The 6,446-nt window shown below is 36.7% G+C and overlaps 1 non-coding gene across 1 annotated transcript; it reads right to left on the bottom strand.

The window, feature by feature from the left end:
* Window positions 1-4,457: 4,457 nt before the first annotated feature.
* Window positions 4,458-4,565, bottom strand: LOC148550888 (small nucleolar RNA R71). The gene has a single exon (XR_015893901.1). It is a non-coding gene; the product is annotated as a small nucleolar RNA R71 (small nucleolar RNA).
* Window positions 4,566-6,446: the final 1,881 nt, after the last annotated feature.

The raw sequence follows: 6,446 nt of genomic DNA, 5'->3' as shown, positions 1-6,446 counted from the left end.
ATAGATATATTTGTTGAAAATGGCTCAAGAACAAAATACTATTGTCAAGGTCATGAATAAAAAGCTTGTCAAATTAATTTTTTTTATGGAACAAACTTCAACCGTTGAAAGGACAAGATAATATTTTTTCTTTTGGTTCTTAATCTTGCATATGTGGTCGATCTAAAGACTACACCAATTGTCAATGCCGCAAAAAATGTTCCGAAGGAAGAGAAGAAAAATATTAATAAATTAAACAAGAAATGTAATGAGGATAAGTTTGCATGTCAAGACCATATTCTCAATACTTTATCCAACCGGTTTTATAATCTTCACATGTCAATTCAATCATCATTAGAGATTTGAATGTCTTTGGTAGAAAAGTGATGAGCGGATAATTTATACGTTTTTTGGCATTGTTTTTAGTATATTTTTAGTAGAATCTGGCTACTTTTAGGGATGTTTTCATTAGTTTTTATGTTAAATTCACATTTCTGGACTTTATTATGAGTTTGTGTGTTTTTCTGTCATTTCAGGTATTTTCTGGCTGAAATTGAGGGACTTGAGCAAAAATCAGATTCAGAGGTTGAAGAAGGACTGCTGATGCTGTTGGATTTTGACCTCCCTGCACTCAAAATAGATTTTCTGGAGCTACAGAACTCGAAATGGCACGCTTCCAATTGCGTTGGAAAGTAGACATCCAGAGCTTTCCAGCAATGTATAATAGTCCATACTTTACCCAAGTTTAGATGATGTAAACTAGCGTTCAACACCAGTTCTCTGCCCAATTCTGGCGTCCAGCGCCAGAAACAAGTTGCAAAGTGGAGTTCAACGCCCAAACTGGCACAAAAGCTGGCGTTCAACTCCAAGAAGGACCTCTACACGTGCAACATTCAAGCTCAACCCAAGCACACACCAAGTGGGCTCCGAAAGTGGATTTATGCATCAATTACTTACTTCTGTAAACCCTAGTAGCTAGTTTATTATAAATAGGACCTTTCACTATTGTATTAGACATCCTGGATTGTATTCTGATCCTGTAATCACGTTTTGGGGGCTGGCCTCTCGGCCATGCCTGGACCTTTCACTTATGTATTTTCAACGGTAGAGTTTCTACACTCCATAGATTAAGGTGTGGAGCTCTGCTGTTCCTCAAAGATTAATGCAAAGTACTACTATTTTCTATTCAATTCATCTTGTTTCGCTTCTAAGATATTCATTCGCACTTCAACCTGAATGTGATGAACGTGACAATCATCATCATTCCTCATGAACGCGTGCCTGACAACCACTTCCATTCTACATTAGATTGAATGAGTATCTCTTAGATCTCTTAATCGGAATCTTCGTGGTGTAAGCTAGAATGATGGCGGCATTCAAGAGAATCCGAAAAGTCTAAACCTTGTCTGCGGTATTCCGAGTAAGATTCAATGATTGAATGACTGTGACGAGCTTCAAACTCGCGAGTGCTGGGCGTAGTGACAGACGCAAAAGGATAGTAAATCCTATTCCAGCATGATCGAGAACCGACAGATGAATAGCCGTGCCGTGACAGGGTGCGTTGACCATTTTCACTGAGAGGATTGGATGTAACCATTGACAAGGGTGATGCCTCCAAACGATTAGCCGTGCCGTGACAGGGCATTTGGATCATTTTTCCGAGAGAAAACCGAAAGTAGCCATTGACAATGGTGATGCATTACATAAAGCCAGTCATGGAAAGGAGTAAGACTGATTGGATGAAGATAGCAGGAAAGTAGAGGTTCAGAGGAACGAAAGCATCTCCATTCGCTTATCTAAAATTCTCACCAATGATTTACATAAGTATTTCTATCCCTGTTTTATTAATTATTTTCGAAAACCCCATTACTATTTTATATCCGCCTGACTGAGATTTACAAGGTAACCATAGGTTGCTTCATACCAACAATCTCCGTGGGATTCGACCCTTACTCACGTAAGGTATTACTTGGACGACCCAGTGCACTTGCTGGTTAGTTGTGCAAAGTTGTGAACCATGGTATTGGCATCATGTTTTTGGCGCCATTATCAGGGAAAGAAAGAGCGATGAATTTTACATAATCAAAGTGTAATCACAATTTCTGCGCACCAAGTTTTTGGCGCTGTTGCCGGGGATTGTTCGAGTTTGGACAACTGACGGTTCATCTTGTTGCTCAGATTAGGTAATTTTCTTTTTGTTTTCTCTTCAAAAATTTTTCAAAAATCTTTCAAAAATTTTTTTCTTTGTTTTCGAAAAAAAAAATTTAATTATTTTTAAAATAAAAATGTTTTCAAAAATAAATTATTCTATGGCTTCAAAACTTTCAAGAATGAATTCTAGAGTTTCATGGTAACATGTTGAATCCTATCTGGCTGAAAAGCCATACCCAAACTCCTTTGGGATTGGTCTTCAACTAATCACCTCAATGGATGTAAATCCATTCTAAAACTTGAATGGCTATTAAGCCATGTCTGACCCTTTGATTTGAGCTTTAGACTAAAGAGCACAAGATTCCTGGAATTCATATTAAAGATTTTGAAATCCTAATTTTTGTTTTTTTTTAAATAATTTTCGAAAAAAAAATACAAAAAAAAAATCATAAAATCATAAAAATTAAAAATATTTTTGTGTTTCTTGTTTGAGTCTTGAGTCATGTTATAAGTTTGGTGTCAATTGCATGTGCAACTTGCATTTTTCGAAAAAATCATGCATTCATAGTGTTCTTCATGATCTTCAAGTTGTTCTTGGTAAGTCTTCTTGTTTGATCTTTGCATTTGCATGTTTTGTGTCTTTTCTTGTTTTTCATATGCATTCTTGGATTCTTAGTGTCTAAACATTAAAGAATTCTAAGTTTGGTGTCTTGCATGTTTTCTTTGCATTAAAAATTTTTCAAAAATATGTTCTTGGTGTTCATCTTGACATTCATAGTGTTCTTGCATGCATTCATTGTTTTGATCCATAACATTCATGCATTGCATCATTTTTCTTATTTTTCTCTCTCTTCATTAAAAATTCAAAAATCAAAAAAATATCTTTCTCTTTTTCTCTCTCAAAATCTCGAAAATTAGATTTGACTTTTTCAAAAATTTTTAAAATCAAGTTGTTTCTTATGAGTCAAATCAAATTTTCAATTTGAAAATCTTATCTTTTTCAAAATCTTTTTCAAAAATCAAATCTTTTTTCAAATTTCTTAGTTATTTTTAAAAATTCCAAAAATCTTTTTCAAAAATCTTTTTCTTATTTTTATATCAAATTTTCGAAAATAACATCACCAATTAATGTTTTGATTCAAAAATTTCAAGTTTGTTACTTGCTTGTTAAGAAAGATTCAAACTTTAAGTTCTAGAATCATATCTTGTGATTTCTTGTGAATCAAGTCATTAATTGTGATTTTAAAAATCAAATCTTTTTCAAAAACTAATTTCAATCATATCTTTTCAAAAATATCTTCTTATCTTATCTTTTTTAAAAATTTGATTTCAAAATACTTTTTCTAACTTCCTAACTTCTTATCTTTTCAAAATTTGTTTCAACTAACTAACTAACTGTTTGTTTGTTTCTCATCTTTTTCAAAACTACCTAACTAACTCTCTCTCTCTCTCTCTAATTTTCGAAAATATCTCCCTCTTTTTCAAAATTTCTTTTCAATTAACTAATTATTTCAATTTTTAAATCTTAATTTTCGAAAATTACTAACATTTTTCAAAAACTATTTTCGAAAATCACTAACTCTTTTTCAAAAATTATTTTCGAAAATCCTCCTTCTCTCCCATCTCCTTCTGTTTATTTATTCATCTACTAACACTTCATCCCACCCAAATTCGAACCCCCTCTTCCATCTGTGTTCGAATTTCTTCTTCTTCTTTTCTTCTACTCACACTGGGACCTCTATACTGTGGTAAAAAGGACCCCTATTATTATTATTTTTCTGTTCTCTCTTTTTCATATGAGCAGGAGCAAGGACAAGAATATTCTTGTTGAAGCAGATCCAGAACCTGAAAGGACTCTGAAGAGGAAACTAAGAGAAGCTAAATTACAACAATCCAGAGAGAACCTTTCAGAAATTTTCGAACAGGAAGAGGAGATGGCAGCCGAAAATAATAATGCAAGGAGAATGCTTGGTGACTTTACTGCACCAAATTCCAATTTACATGGAAGAAGCATCTCCATTCCTACCATTGGAGTAAACAACTTTGAGCTGAAACCTCAGCTAGTTTCTCTGATGCAGCAGAACTGCAAGTTTCATGGACTTCCATCTGAAGATCCTTTTCAGTTCTTAACTGAATTCTTGCAGATCTGTGATACTGTTAAGACTAATGGAGTAAATCCTGAAGTCTACAGGCTCATGCTTTTCCCTTTTGCTGTAAGAGACAGAGCTAGAGTGTGGTTGGACTCTCAACCCAAAGACAGCCTGAACTCTTGGGATAAGCTGGTCACGGCTTTCTTAGCCAAGTTCTTTCCTCCTCAAAAGCTGAGCAAGCTTAGAGCGGATGTTCAAACCTTCAGACAGAAAGAAGGTGAATCCCTCTATGAAGCTTGGGAAAGATACAAGCAGCTGACCAAAAAGTGTCCTTCTGACATGCTTTCAGAATGGACCATCCTGGATATATTCTATGATGGTCTGTCTGAGTTATCTAAGATGTCATTGGATACCTCTGCAGGTAGATCCATTCACCTAAAGAAAACGCCTGCAGAAGCTCAAGAACTCATTGACATGGTTGCAAATAACCAGTTCATGTACACTTCTGAAAGGAATCCTGTGAATAATGGGACGCCTATGAAGAAAGGAGTTCTTGAGGTTGATACTTTTAATGCCATATTGGCTCAGAACAAAATATTGACTCAGCAAGTCAATATGATTTCTCAGAGTCTGAATGGAATGCAAGCTGCATCCAACAGTACTCAAGAGGCATCTTCTGAAGAAGAAGCTTATGATCCTGAGAACCCTGCAATAGCAGAGGTGAATTACTTAGGTGAACCTTATGGAAACACCTATAATCCATCATGGAGAAATCATCCAAATCTCTTATGGAAGGATCAAAGGCCTCAACAAGGTTTTAATAATGGTGGAAGAAACAGGTTTAACAATAATAAACCTTTTCCATCATCCACTCAGCAACAGACAGAGAATTCTGAGCAGAACCCATCTAGCTTAGAAAACTTAGTCTCTGATCTATCTAAGGCCACTGTGAGTTTCATGAATGAAACAAGGTCTTCCATTAGAAATTTCGAAGCACAAGTGGGCCAGCTGAGTAAAAGGATCACTGAAATCCCTCCTAGCGCTCTCCCAAGCAATACAGAAGAAAATCCAAAAGGAGAGTGCAAGGCCATTGACATAACCAAAATGGCCGAACCCAATGAGGGAGAGGAGGACGTGAATCCCAAGGAGGAAAACTTCCTGGGACGTCCAGTGATCAATAAGGAGCTTCCCTCTGAGGAACCAAAGGACTCTGAGGCTCATCTAGAGACCATAGAGATTCCATTGAACCTCCTTATGCCATTCATGAGCACTGATGAGTATTCCTCTTCTGAAGAGAATGAGGATGTTACTGAAGAGCAAACTGCCAAGTTTCTTGGTGCAATTATGAAGCTAAATGCCAAATTATTTGGCATTGAAACTTGGGAAGATGAACCTCCCTTGTTCACCAATGAACTAAGTGATTTGGATCAACTGACATTGCCTCAGAAGAGACAGGATCCTGGAAAGTTCATAATACCTTGTACCATAGGCACCATGATCTTTAAGGCTCTGTGTGACCTTGGTTCAGGAATAAACCTCATGCCCCTCTCTGTAATAGAGAAACTGGGAATCTATGGGGTGCAAGCTACTAAAATCTCATTAGAGATGGCAGACAATTCAAGAAAACAGGCTTATAGACAAGTAGAGGACGTGTTAGTAAAGGTTGAAGGCCTTTACATCCCTGCTGATTTCATAGTCCTGGATACTGGAAAGGAAGAGGATGAATCCATCATCCTAGGAAGACCTTTCCTAGCCACAGCAAGAGCTGTGATTGATGTGGACAGAGGAGAAATGATCCTTCAATTAAATGAGGACAACCTTGTGTTTAAAACTCAAGGATCTCTCTCTGTACCCATGGAGAGGAAGCACAGTGAGCTTCTCTCATTGCAGAGTCAACCAAAGCCCCCACAGTCAAACTCTAAGTTTGGTGTTGGGAGGCCACAACCAAACTCTAAGTTTGGTGTCAAACCCCCATATCCAAACTCTAAGTTTGGTGTTGGGAGGTCTCCACGAAGCTCTGCACATCTGTGAGGCTCCATGAGAGCCCACTGTCAAGCTATTGACATTAAAGAAGCGCTTGTTGGGAGGCAACCCAATTTTTATCTAACTATATTTTTCTTGGTTATATGTCTTTATAGGTTCATGATCATGTGGAGTCACAAAATACATATAAAAATTGAAAACGGAATCAAAAACAGCAGAAGAAAAATCACACCCTGGAGGAAG

This window comes from Arachis ipaensis, chromosome B7, assembly GCF_059453495.1.
Source record: "Arachis ipaensis isolate K30076 ecotype BB chromosome B7, ASM5945349v1, whole genome shotgun sequence".
Lineage (NCBI taxonomy): Eukaryota > Viridiplantae > Streptophyta > Magnoliopsida > Fabales > Fabaceae > Arachis > Arachis ipaensis.
This window is presented reverse-complemented; position numbering and strand designations above follow the sequence as displayed.